General features: G+C 42.7%; 1 pseudogene across 1 annotated transcript; it reads left to right on the forward strand.

The window, feature by feature from the left end:
- Window positions 1–9,857: 9,857 nt before the first annotated feature.
- LOC102113549 (tetraspanin-7 pseudogene) lies at window positions 9,858–14,084 on the forward strand (annotated as a pseudogene). The gene is made up of 2 exons (XR_015772511.1): window positions 9,858–11,108; window positions 11,835–14,084. The product of XR_015772511.1 is annotated as a tetraspanin-7 pseudogene (transcript).
- Window positions 14,085–14,344: the final 260 nt, after the last annotated feature.

Consider the following 14,344-nt stretch of genomic DNA (forward strand, 5'->3'; position numbering starts at 1 on the left):
TGACCTAAACTGGTGTTTTCTTGTATCCAAGCCCAGTAGCTCGTGCTCTGTGGGACTGGAGGACAACTTTTTCTTTGTAGCAGCCTTCACCTGTTTAAATATTGTCACGTCTTCTCTTGACTTCCCTAGATTAGTGAGCCTTAAGATTTTCTCCATGATTCCCAGCCTCACGGATTCTTGGCTGGGGTCGGTACTGCACACTGCCTGGAAAACTCACCCGGGCCCATCACTGCTGGGCACTCCGCAGATCAGCAGAACCCCTCCCCACCACCCCTGGCGTTTCCAGCCCGGGAGCAAGGAGCGGGTGGTGTGACCATGGCTCATCGGGATACACAGCGAGGGTTTCACAGGCGGGCTGGGGCAGCAGGGGGGAGCAGGGGGCGGGGACCAGGGGGCGGGGCCGCGAGCGGCGCTGTCGCGGGGCTGGGGCGCCCCCTGCTGGCCGCGCTCCGCCAGCGCCCCTCGGGGATGCTGCGGGGGACACTCCACAGCCTCCACAGCCCCCTGCCGGAGCCTTCCTCTCTGACCTGATTTTGGGACACATCATCCATCTCAGACTGCGAGGCAGAAGAAGAAAGAGAGGCAGAATGACTAGCAGCTCCGCTGAATTTCTTTGACCGTCCTCCCTGGATGAGACGCAGTTTTCTGTCATTTCGATCTCACTGGCTGCCTGTTTGTTATCGCTCAGAAAGGCACCCGAGGGCCACCTCCAGCGTGCTTCACTCCCTCGGATCGGGAGTATGGCCTATATTCACGTTGCTTTGAAACAGCATCAGCTAAACAAGCTACAAGTGAAGTTAGAGAGCGATTCTGCTGCACCCAGAAGGGATACGGCTGTTCTGTCACTCGGGCAGCACAGAAACGGCAGCCTGCCATGTCAAGAGTGCCATCCAAACCCAGTGCCCTCCGTGCACTGGTGTATCTGCTCCTGAGGCTGGGAAGGTCTAGGAGCTGTTCCTTCTACACTGCTTCTGCGATAGAGCTGAAGCACTTGGCTGGAACAGGCTCCAACAAAGCTGATTTGATAATCAGCTTTGAATCAGAAGAACCAAACCACACACAGGACTCAGCTGTCTCTGGACTTTACAATTTTCCCTTAAAATTTGCATGAGATGTGGGAGCAGTTCATCATGACTGGTTGCTGTGAAGGGAAGCAGATGACCGTGAGCAAGGCTTTGACAGCCTGGGTCCGGCCCTAGTCGCTGTCCTGATGACTGTGGCATGGGCACAGGCAGGTGTGCAGTCCACAGAGTGCATGTGGAGGAGGATGGTGCTGATGGCAGAGGTACAGAAGCTGCATTGGCACAGGGCTCTCTGTGAGATTGTTTGTGTGGGAGGCATGTGGAGCAAGCAACATGGCATAGCTGTGACAGCAAGGTGGATGTGAGACACTGGCTCTGGGCTTTCCGTGTCCAGGAGGCAAATCAGAGCCTGTGCTTCACTACAGGAAAGGCTGGAAAAGAAGGCAAAACAGAGATGTACCTCAGTGAGGAAGCCTAGGATTGCACAAATTAATTTTTCTGTTCACCAGCGGAAAACAAAAGTGTCACAACAAAGCCTAATCCCCATAAGCTTTGGAAGACAAGGAGAGACAACAGAGCTATTATTGTGGTCTTGTTCCTACACATGAACAATTAAACTGCACAGTGTTGTCTTCAGCTAATAACTGACTGGATTAGAGCTACAGAGCAGAAAATCTGGGCTAATGCCAGTTCCCAATCTGTAATACACACTTGTCTGCCTCATATTTGAAAGCTGTATGGCATTATGGGTTTTAATCCCTGAAAATTAGTAAACAAATGAGTTGAAGATAAAGACCAGTTAATGAAGCACTGAAAATCACTGCTGATATCAACGTGAGATGTGGATACAAGAAATAGAATGAAGGGTCCAGATACTTGATTTAAAGTTGTACTGAAAACCCTGGTTTGACAATGGGATTTTTAATGTTAAATTCCTCCGTTCTCACAAGCCTTGGGGTGTACATAAACATTAACAGCTTTTCCTACAAGAAATTGAACTGGGGTCTGAAAGAGCTGGGTGTTTCCTGCTCTCCACTGATTCCCCAGGGGATCATTCAAGGCAAAGAACAGTAAGTTAATTTGAGCAGGTGGTGCAAACATTTTCCCACATACTGTGTCCATATGTAGAATCAGTGAAAGTGCTGTAAGCAGCTTGCCCACTCATCAGCTCCCCTATTTGCATGAGCTGTAAGACTCCTTATGTGTACATGCATTCATTTGAGGACAAAGCTTGCACAACAGAAGTCCCTGGCAAAGTTCTCTCTCCCTTCAGTGGCTACCTAGCTCCAGTAGCTTGCTGTGAGTGGGCTAAAGCTGGAGAGCCTCAATACTGTTAGTATTGCATTTGTTTAATTATGTAATTCAATTAAAAAAAAATCAAGCCTGTCACATGATTAAAATCCCTTTCTTACTAGTATCTAGAAATACCCTGATTCACAAAGCCCAGCTGACTTTGCCTTCATAGATTAGTTGGAAAAGTTCTTAACACATGAAAGGTCCCTTCATAATGCCCTTCTCCTGAAAAAATAATCAAGTTGCTAATAAAATCATTAGGGGTCCTTAATGTTACGTTGTGTTTGTGTACATATTTTAGTAGTAGGGAGTAGCTGCACAATGCAGAGTCAGAACCGAAAATCCAAAGTTATACCTACTGCACATTAGAATATTCAATTGCCTCTCATGGATTTGAGTCAAAATGTCAATTCCCATACCTGTGTCCTCTAATGGACCTTGAAATCGAGAGGTGGAATTTCCAAGAAATTAAATATGTTCAAATTTTCTGCAAAAAATCCTGGGACATACACCTAAGGATAAGAGTGAAGGAAGGAGACATCCTCAAGATTTCTGAGAACATGAACAACTTACTGGTTTAACACAGACAAGTTTGAAAAAGATTCTATTAGGAAAAGAAGGGAAAGAATGGTCACAATGAACAGCTTCCAGTCACCTGCCCTGAGGCTTGTGGTCCTGGTAGAGCGGTTGAAAGAGTTATTACCCTTCAATCAGAGTTTAGTGCCCCTAATGAACTTGAGAGGGTTTATGCATATCCATTCCACCTGGCATGATAGTGGCCTAGAAGCACTCTTGTAATCTGTCCCTCCATCTCTGGTGAGAATATAGGAACAGCAACAATTTCCCAAGACACTTGCTTAAGGGCTACATGTGCCCAGTAACAAAATTTCTCCATCTGAAAACCTGAATAGTCTTCAGACAGGTTACTGCCTAAATTGGCTGCCTTTCTTGGGAAAAGAAACTCAAACTACAACAGTATAAAATCATACTGTTTATGTATTATGGACACATACAGCTGTGTGTGCTGGGCATTTTGTCCAGAAGGATACTGTAAGAGACTGTATTGAAAGCTTTGCCAAAATAAAAATAATCCCACATCTACTGTCTTCCCTCGGTCAACTAGATGGGTGACCTTGTCATAAAGGGAAATTAAGTTATTTAAGCAGGACTTTTCTCTCATGATCCCATGAAGACCAGTAACTTTAAAAGTATATGAAAAATGTCTCACAAAACTAAAAGAAGAAAGTTTTCAGCTATCCTTCCTATCAGACACTCTAAGAAAGCTTCTTGTAATTCTCATGTTTCTACCATGCTGATTAATACTTTATTATCTAAAGGCAAACTATAGAATGAATAACGTAACAGGCATTTTTAATACAAAATTGTAGTAAGAATACTTAAGATTTTGTCATCATAAGAGAGCTAAACAAGATTCTCTCTATCTGTGTATCAGAGAGGACAGGCAGGCTGACAAATTATTGTCCTGATTAAAGCAATGATACCATTGAGGTGTGTTGTTTTCATGCAGGCTGTTTCTTTGAATAAGCCTTTCCTGACCTTTACAGCAGGCAAGAGCAATGCTTGCTTCAGGACAGCACACTTCATGTGAGCAATTCAAGGAAGCTGTAAAAGAACATGGATCCAGGCCCCAAGGCTTGGAAAGACTCTGCTGTTGTACTGTTGCGTTACAGAAAAGCTGTAACCACTCACCTCAGCAAGGACACGGGTTTGAGTTGACCCCAGGATAATAGTGGTGCTCTTTCACAAGCCCACACAAGTGTGTGCGGTCACCTTGTCCTCTCCTGTGATGGCAAGATCTGCCAAAACACAGAAGCACAGCAGAGACAAAGAAGATACATGTGCAGGCAGGAATCAGCTGGTACATATGGAATACTTACCTTTGCATTGGACCTCTGTTTTCTGTTAAGTGCTTCAGCCACACAAGTATCCATGAGATTTCCCAATTCCTCACCCAAGGACACAGAAAGCATGAGCCTTGCTTGTAACCAAATAGTCCTTTTCTCCACCTAACCTTATGCCAAGCACCAGTAGGAAGCAAGGGATTACTAATAGTTATTTTTTGATAAAAACACATTACAGGCAACATATAGATCACCTCTATACATCAAGTTGTGTACATTATCTTTATATAAGCAGTAACAACAGGTGTTCGTTCCATAAATCTACAGTTGCAATATATTTGAGAAGTCTACTGTCCATTGATTACATAATAAAATTACATGGTGTATTGGGGTCTGTTCTACGCATCCAGAGAGGAACAGTCTCTTTTCCATCAGCGTTTGTGAACTGGAAGCCTCCACTGTTGTGATAAAATTAAACAGAGAAGTGGTTGTGCTATGCAACGTGACTCCCTAATTTACTGTTTTGGATTGGTTACTCCATAATTAGTATCATGGTGTTTGTTTAAGATAAGACAGGAAAAAAAAAAAGAAAAGGGGCTATAAAGAAATAAGGTCATTAACTTTCAAACCCAGCAAAGGTGATACAAAATTATACCAACCAAGTGAAAAGTGGAAGAGATTTTTGTTATTGCAGATATTGGAAATTTCGTATATGGAAATCTGTATTGCAAAGTGTAGGTAAGTGTTATATGAATGATGACTTGCCAAGTACACTGAACTACTGTCAATATGCACATGACACAGATCCCATATGTGAAATTCTTAACACCCTCAGCTCCTAATACAGTGGAAACAGAATTAATAGAAATATGTACAAATATTTTAAAATCAAGTGTAAAATTTGGCAATGTTTAGTCTTTTCTTGTTCTCCCATTATTCCCAGAAAAGTTTAAAGATCTACTTTTTTTTTAAATTTATTCCTTTGACATGGTATTTTGACACGTTACCATCAACCTAGCCTGCATGCTATTTGGATATACTAATGTTGTAATATATCTGATGTCCAGCATATAAAAATTTTCTGTGGGGTAACTGGAAAGTGCATTGAAATTTTCCTTGAGAGACTTGCTCAAGGCATGGATCATATTTTCCTCTAGTTATGGTGAAGGTACAGCTAAAATTAAATTTTGTGTTTATTTTAAGGTTAAAAAACACATTAGAAGTAAATCATTAATTCAAAGCATCTCTGATCATTGCTATTAATAGAAAAGTAACTGATATATAGCAGAGATTATACACCTGAGTTCCTAAAATAAACTTGATGTGAAAAAAAAATAGCGCTTGTACTGTCGGTGAAGTACATTAGTACATTCCAAGGATCAGTAGGCTGAGTTCTTCCTTGTGATCATAGGTGCTGCAGATGGAGACATCTGCTCAGCTATGTAAGCTGGTAGGAACCCCACCTGGATGCCTCTCTTCTCTTCCCAGGCTGCATCCCTTGGTCTGCTGATAGAGCACCAGCAGTTTATCCAATATTTCCTCTTGGACCGAGGATTTGTGATGGGGCAAATAATACGTGGTGTTTCATAATCTATTCATTTTCCCTGAAGGGACCTGCAACTGGAAGTGATTTCTGTTATGAATTGTTGACACATCTCCCCAGAATGAATGGAAAGATTAAGGGGAAATTCTCTTTCTCCAAGTTCATCTTTTCCCATTCAGTCTGAACTTGCACCACATCCATGATGCACAGCCCTGGAAGTCTATAGAACTGTGATTTCTGTTTCATCTGATTAAATTTAAAATTAAGATAACTTTCAGTTTTACATAAAAATAATTTCAATTGGAATTAGATATCTTACACTGAAAAATTGCTTTTCCGATTAACAGTTCTATTGAACTCAATGGACTTGAATTTATGGTGTAAGAAATGACTCAACATGATGAAGCATTGCAATATCAGACTTTACTACAGGAGACATTTTTGTTTTGTATTTACAGGGATGCCACCCAGTAGGCATCTTGTCCATGGGAGGAGCTCTTAAGCATATTGCCTTATACCAATAATATATATCAATAATAAATAGTTACAATATCAGAGGTACACTAATATAACACCAGCAAAACACTATAGTGGCATCACAGGACTTCTAGTTTTCCCCAAGGTAAATAAATGCAGGTACTTTAGCAGCTAAAGTACCCCTCTGAAAATCATGACATGAAAATCTCATCCAGGTCTCTAAGGAAAATACACTTCAGAACATTAAATCAATACGTTTTTAAGCTACTCTTGCTACCCATATTTTTGTGGTAGAGCTCCTAACTACCTGATCTTTCTCTCTGTGCCCATGCTGTCACTCATTCTTCTAGCCAGAGATACCTTAAATAGTCAAAACAGTCATGAACTAAGAATCACGAATAGGCTCAGTTCCCTTGAAAAGTCATGAAGAATCCCTACATTGTTCTTCCCTCTGTTACAGAGTGATGGGAAATATTCACTTCAGAATTTCAAGTATAAACGGCAAAAAAAAAATCACAGAAAGTTGAGATGATCACCTTAAATTTAAATCACCATGCATCTTTCAGGAAAGAGATATAACATTTAAGGTATTACCAAACTAAAACAGTAAGGAAAGAGGAAAATTCATGCTTGAAGCAGACAGCTTTTCCTTGCCAAATAGTTTTGCAAAGTGCTGCCTAATTAGGTGTCTCCCATCACCCACATGTCCTTCAGATGCACAGTTTGGCAGCCAGCTTCTTGCTGTCACTAAGCACCAGTTTTCTCTAGGATATATTAGTTTGCATTTTCTAGGGTCAATCTCAGTGTATATTCCTGTCTATGTTTGTAACCACTCTTTAATAATTGGTATTGCTGCTCTGGCTTAGTGGGTTAGGCACATCTGAATCCTCCCTTCTTAGGGTATTTCCACAACACTTTGCTTTCCAAAACAACATAGAATGGAATATAATTTCTCTTTCATCAGATTGTCAGTCTACATATCACATGTATTTATTCACTTGTATGATTTAAGTGTAGTTTATTCACTTGTATGATTTAATGAGATTCTTTAACAGTTTTCTTACTAAGATGTAAACATAATTTATGATTTGGCCTATGTCTGAAAAATCAAGCTATTCCAGTAAGTTTATTTTTCAGACACCAAAGTTGTTTCATCATTTACGACTTCATATATGCTCAAGGAGTCCAATCCTACCTCCTCTACTTACCCAAATGGTTCCAGGAGCATGGATTATGAGAATGGACAGAATTTGGTTCTTTATACTCATTTCACCCTGGTTTAAAAAAGCACAAATGTTATTATCATCTGGCACCTTTCAACACTGAATGTTTGACACGATATTTGGAGGAAGTTCAAAACATAACTGCCAATGAAAACAATAGCTATTTTGTGAAGCCCATAGTTATTTTGTGTCAAATGCTTCACAGCTGCCCTGACAGATCATAAAATGTATTTTTGGAGATCTGAATTTCTGTACCTTTAGCACCATTCTTTATTTCTGGTATATGTTAGAGCAACCTGGATGACAACAGATCTTCCCATATGCTCTATATTTTGACTGCTCCTACCAGGCACCATGCTTCCGAAAGTACCTGTATGAGCCTGTTCTAAAGCTATTTTGCCTGTCTGCTTTCACTGCAGGGAAGGGCAAGGGTAACAGAAAATCGTACTGACTGGTGTCCTTTATTGGTGTTGAAGCCTGTTTAACCTGAGACAGTGCTCAGAAAGAGCATTCACAGCTATGACCTGTGAAAAGGGTCTGTAGTCCCTCATTAGCACTGTCTAACGCAGTTATTGTAGCCCTTCTGTGGGTTTCAGCTGTTTGTGATCCAAGCTATTTCTGATAGCTCTGAGAAACTTCAGAAAAAGATTGGTCCATTGTGAGCAAGTACACAGAGACATGAAACACAAGGAAGGCAAAACAGCTGCTGATGTTTGAGATGTAGCTAGCTAGAAGTTTAAGGAATCAAAAGGGAAAAATGCTGCTATGAATCAGTGCAAAATCCTAAGAGAGAAAGCAAGTGCTTGGAAGAGTGCAACACAGCAGTGATCAACCCTTTCTAAGGACAGCAAGGACCCTTCCCTTCATGGCTGACAGATGCCTGGCCAGCAGAGACTCACTGCTTTGAAAGAAGCATAGCTTCAGGAATGTGACTGTCAGAAGTCTCAACACCGACTGTACATTTAGGTGTGAAACCATGAAAATCATCATCTTTTAGCTTTTGATTATGAAATTCCACACCTGCAGACCTCTAGTTTGTCTTTGCTGTGAGCTTTAATTCTTCCCTGTGGATATTAGTCATATGTTTTAGTGCTAAATGAGCAATATAGTGCTAAAATGAGTAATATAATTCAATGTACTGAAGAGTACTTCTAGAACATGGACATTATCATTCCTAAAACATCTTGACATAAAGATCTGAGAATCCTCAGAGAAGATCTGAGATTCAGATCAAACTAGCTCAGATGTGATCTCTCAAGAAAATGATAAAGAGCTTAAACTTGTAAACTGGCAAAAAAAGAGAATCTGCAAAATGCAGGAATGATAGCATCCTCCTGCTAATGGAATTGTCAAGGCCTCTAATAAAGAACAAGTGATGTTTCAGTTATGATTATGCTATATTAATGGTTTGACAGGTATGAGTTCCTGGTTGCAATTAAACCTGTGCATTAAAATGTGACACATAAAGCACCTCCTTTCCCTCCTTAAAACTGTAACAGAGAGAAATCAAGAAAATGTTACCACTGTAATACAGTTAAAACTCAGAATTCAGTCCCAAAAGGGTTGGATAAAGATGTGAACCACAGGGTACTCCTACCTGCTTTTCTGGTGTGACTGTTGCACATACAAACTAAACCCCTGGAGATGCTAATTCTACCTCTGACTGAGATAGTCTCATTTACAGTTTCCTACTTTTTTTTTTTTTTAACTTGAATTGTAGGAGTAGCTTATCTTTTGCTCTTTTGCAATGAGACTACATTGATGATGGAATATCTTCTTAGAGCTTCCTGGACCACTAGTTGTATTGTATAACAGTACCTCGTTGTGGTTTAATGCCTTCTCAGAGGCTTAGTCTTATCATAGGCCAAATGAAATGACTATTTAACAGGGTCAGGACACACTGAAAATAATTTCCAGCTGGGAAAACTAAACTGAGTGACTGACTGAATGTGTAGTTAGTTAATATTCAGGTACAGATTTATGCTTATTTCTACAAACGGTCGTAATAACACAGCTTGATGCAGTAAAATAAATAAAACCTCTCATTATCCTTCCTGTGGGTTCTCTGTGTGTAGTTTAAGTACTCGTCCTAGTGCTTATGGAAGTTTAGTTCCTCGCCCAAGGTAAAAGTTTATAAAAGTTTAGTCCTTCGCACCTGGGCTGCAGCATATGCCATTAAAGGTTAATATGGAGCTTTCTTCTCACAAAATGTTTTCGGCTCGGGGTCCGCAGTGCTGCGGGCAGAAGCAGCTGCCAGCCCCACCCGTTCACTTCGCGGGAGTGGAGCCCGGGCTCCGCGGCCCGGCAGCTGCTGCTGTGGGCGGCTCGTTCCCCCCGAGCCCCGCAGCGCGGCCAAGCGCCGCCGGCCCGCCCCGGGCCGCGCCCTCAAAAGGGGACGGGGCGGAGGAGCGGCGGCACTCGGCCCGGGCCCGCTCCGACGGCTGCTCGGGGAAGCGGCGGGGCCTGTCCGCACCTCCTACACCGCCCGGCGGCACCGACGGCCGCGGGAGGCCCTCACCGTGACCGCCACCGCCCCCCCCACGACGGCAGGGCTCGAGGCGCCATGACCCTGCTGAAGCTGTCCCTCATGGCCTTCAGCTTCGTCTTCTGGGCAGCGGGGCTGACCATGCTCATCATCGGCCTCTGGGCCAAGGTGTCTCTGGGCAGTTACCTGGCGCTGTCGGCCAGCGACTACCCCAGCGCCCCCGCCATCCTCTTGGCCACCGGCGTCGCTGTCATCATCTGGGGCTTCCTGGGATGCTTCGGCGCCGCTACGGAGCACCGGGGACTCCTGCGCGCCTACAGCGCCTTTCTGGCCGCCGTGCTGGCGGCCGGGCTGGCGGCCGGGCTCTCGGCGCTCCTGTACCGCCAGACCCTGGAGCAGGGCTTCCAGGAGGGGCTGCGCCAGGCTCTGCTGGCGTACGGGGAGGACGACGGGGTGGCGGACGCCCTGGACGCGCTGCAGCGGGCCCTGTCCTGCTGCGGTGTGGAGAGCTACCGCGACTGGCTGGCCTCGCCCTGGGGGCTGGAGCAGAACGGCTCGGTGCCCCTCAGCTGCTGCCGGGCCCGCCGCGGCTGCCAGCGCAGCCCGCCCGACGCGCGCAGGCTGCACCGCGACGGCTGCTTCGGCAGGGTGACCGCCTTCGTCGGCAGCAACATGTATTATGTCGCCACCGCTGCCCTGGGGCTGGCACTGCTGCAGCTCATCGGTATTGTGCTGGCCTGCCTGCTTGCTGCCCGCGTCCCTGCCCACTTGCTGGGCATCACCACCACTCGCTGAGATCCCCCGACTCCTGCCCCTTGTCCCCTGCAGCTCCTTTCTTTCCCACATAACTGAGTACATCCCACTGGGAAAATCCTTCCTTCATATTCACCATTTCCACTTGAGCATCCTCCTCCAGGCTCCATTTCTCTGGAGCCTGTGTTAGGTGTGCTATGAGCATCTCAAGTCCCTCAGAAGGGAAGGTGCCTCCTGGCCTGGCCATGTATCCTGAAGGGCAGCAGGTCCCCGCTGGAGCCTCTGGACCACTTCTGCATGGACAGACTTCACTCTCTGCGGCAGCAGGGACATCTGAGGCAAGGCTGACTGGTTTTCTGTGCGATGTAAATACCAAGGCACCGAAATGTGGACCAGGAAAGAGGAGAGGGCCTAGGAGAGCAAGAGGGGTGTCTCTTGATATTACACCATGTGAGTATTCTTCTGAGACTGGAAAATGATGTTACTGGAAAACTGCTGGAGTGCATGAGGGGCAGTCCTGGTCCAGGGGTACCCAGACAGCCATGCCAGCAGCTGACACTGTGGAAGCTGCTTGAAGGACTGTCCAGCATCATACATCCCATAGCCGCAAAGGGAATCCTTTCCTAACTCTGGTGTGAGTATATTCAAGCTGCTCAGCTGCTACGGGTGATTTCCCGCTGTTCGTGTTCCCGGTGTTTCTAATGCCGATTTCTATCTAAAGGTGGAGCTGCAGCTCTAAGTGTTACTCCCTCCTTCAGAATATGCCTGTCCTCTTAGCCAGTGTGTTGCTGGTTATATATATATATCTTTGCAGGGCTGAAAAGATCTAAAACCTTGGTCACTCTCCTACAAGAAGATGGCAAGAGCTGTACGATCAGATCTAATGAGGGGTGGCAAGAGGAGGGAAGGGTTCATTGCCATTGGACTTTTACTGTTAACATCAGGATGAATGGAACTATTTTATAGAAGTGTTTCTAAAACCAGCCCTTAGACTCTGACATTTTTCCTCTCTCAAAGGATCTATCTCTGAAGTATGCCCCCACCTACAATTTTGAAACCAGACCTGTATACAACCGGAGAGTAAATGGAGAATCCCCAAGACTTGCTGTGTAGCCCTGGGTGTATTCAGGTCAGACTGCAATATGAATTGACAGGATTTTGTTTTTTTCACAACAGATTTGGGTTTGCATTTGGAGTCTGAGGAAAAGCAAGCCATGCACTTCAGAGAGTCCTGAACTTTCAGATCTTCCCTTTGGCTTCTTTCCACTTCCTTAAAACCTGTGAACTGTACTTTTATGTATTTTTCTACCTCGAAGCACAAAACATGCCCACCTTAAATGGCAAACAGGGGAGGAATAAGAAAAGAATCAAAGAACCACAAAGGAACTCCAAAGCATGACATCTCTTAGGAATGTGACTTGCAAAGCTGTGGAGAATGGTCAAATGAGTAAAGAAGCTGACTGGTAGGAGAGGAGCAACCTCGGGGGAAAGGTTGTTTTGTGTATTAGGCGGGTATTTAGCTATGATAATCACATTCCAGGTTAACAGTGTAGTGTGAACAGTCTTCTCAGTCATTTGCATCTGCACAGGTGAACCCTAGAAATGTCTTAGGAATCCCTCTTTATAGGGAAAACAGTGGTTTATTTTTGAGGGCTGATGTTTATTATTTTACAAAAATATATTTTTTATTTTTGCTTGTAAACATCCCTGGTTTCTTTTTTTTTTTAGTTATGTAATAATGGAACTCCTGTTATTTTCTGGAAGTCAAGATTATGATGTACAACTTTAACAATGGGCAAAAAGTATGGTTTGTATGGTAAATGGTACTTAAGAAATAAAGTTTAGCTGCTGATAAGAGCAAAACAGGTCACTATGTCAACTCCAAGTATTTGCATTGCTGTATGTCTCCATAACATGCAACTAAATGCAAGTGAAATGAAGTGTACATTGAAATGTAGAGACAGAAACATTTTGTGAGTTTTTAAAATTATTGTTCAAAAGATCCATTATAGATGCAATAAAACAGGCATTGTGGAGAGTGTGGGAAAGGAACATGAAATTGCACTGAGTTTATAAAAAACATCTTTGAGTTAATAGGCTCTGAAAATTTACAAGAATATGACACTGCTCTATTTTTACTCCACTGATGACTAAAATTATTTCTGATTTTGACCCTTGTTGCTTTATGTGACACAGCAGTTGGCCAGAATGAAGTACTCTGTTAAAACAAATTCAAGCAATGTGCACTTCAGTGAATTTGTTCTGGTTTTAAGTTGCTAAGAATATCAAAATAGGGATAAGAGCAAGTTTGAAACATGCCAGTGGATGTTTGTATGGTGGTCGGGTCTGAATCTGAGGACATCAGCTGAATGTGATGAATAATTAAAAATGTAAACCATCACTCTGCACTCTTGGCCTCACTAAAATAAGATAAAACTTGGCAATGACCACATAAATGCTAAATATACTTATATCACCAAAGATTTAATGAACTGTGAGTGTTACTTGAATGTTTATTGCCAGTTCCTATAATTAACAACATTAACTTTTGTAATTGTAAGAAAGAAATGCCATTCTTCTCTAATTAATTTCCAGATTAAGAGATTCCCAGTAGCTGTTTCAGTTGTCTTGAATTCTTTGTGCTTGATGAACACATTTTAAGTTTTAAAATTTTTCTGGCTTCAAGGTTCATTTTATTCTGGGTGGTCAGAATGGCTGTAACTGGAAAATGTTACTTGGGACAGCAGCATCTATCCCTTGCTGGAATATGTGTTTGTTTTCTGTCATACACTTCAACTTTAAAGTCACTCATCAAAATGGTATATTTTAATAAAAGATCATACATTTTTTTGCAAAAGGCTAATATCAATTTTAATATTAATGGCTATTCAAATCAAGGAGCAAGCTGTGTTGTGGTGTAGAAACAACAGCTCTGTTGTTTGGACAAAGTGAGATTTAGGATTAACAGGGTGCTAAGATTAGACCCTTGTTATGAAACAAGGACTATTTAATAATGTTGATCCAGAATGCCAAGAATATAAATCTTTCAAAGTTCAAAAGAAGTTCCAATAGGAATTATTTGCTGTAGCTAAACTTTGTGTTACAGAAAAACAGAACTAAAAATGGCCTTTATAACAGATGAATTTTTAAATAAGAACAGGTGAATTTTTAAATAAGAGCTGGCTATCCTGGAGTTAGAAAACTTAGACAATTTGCCTTCCAATGTGTGCAGAGTTTACTTTTAAAAGCCACTGTTTTCTTTGTGCAACTTGAAAAGTTAATGGCAGTCATATTGTCGCCTTGAATTTTAAGTTTTTAAGGATGATACTGTGGAAAGACATTCAAGGCAAAGTAGAGCATAAAACAACCTAGTGGTAGGGTCTGCTATGGTTCTTCTCTGTTTCCTTCTGTTTCAGAGGCTGTCTTTTGACAGCAGTAATGAATATTTCATTGGTTGTACACGCATTGTGCTTCAAAATGGTAAAAATACGTAATTCTACTCAATTCTATGTGATTCAAACCCAAAAGTTTCAGTCAGTTCAATATGGCATTTTAGTTTGCTGAGAAATCAATTAAAATATCACAATTTAATCCTGCGTTGTTGTGCCATCTACTGACCCCATTTACTTTCTGGGCCAGTAAAATGCAAATATCAAAGGATATCGTGTCCCATGTTATCAGAGAGA

This window comes from Pseudopodoces humilis, chromosome 5 (assembly GCF_049639895.1).
Source record: "Pseudopodoces humilis isolate 2021_Gansu_Grassland_sample_001 chromosome 5, ASM4963989v1, whole genome shotgun sequence".
In the NCBI taxonomy this organism is placed as follows: domain Eukaryota; kingdom Metazoa; phylum Chordata; class Aves; order Passeriformes; family Paridae; genus Pseudopodoces; species Pseudopodoces humilis.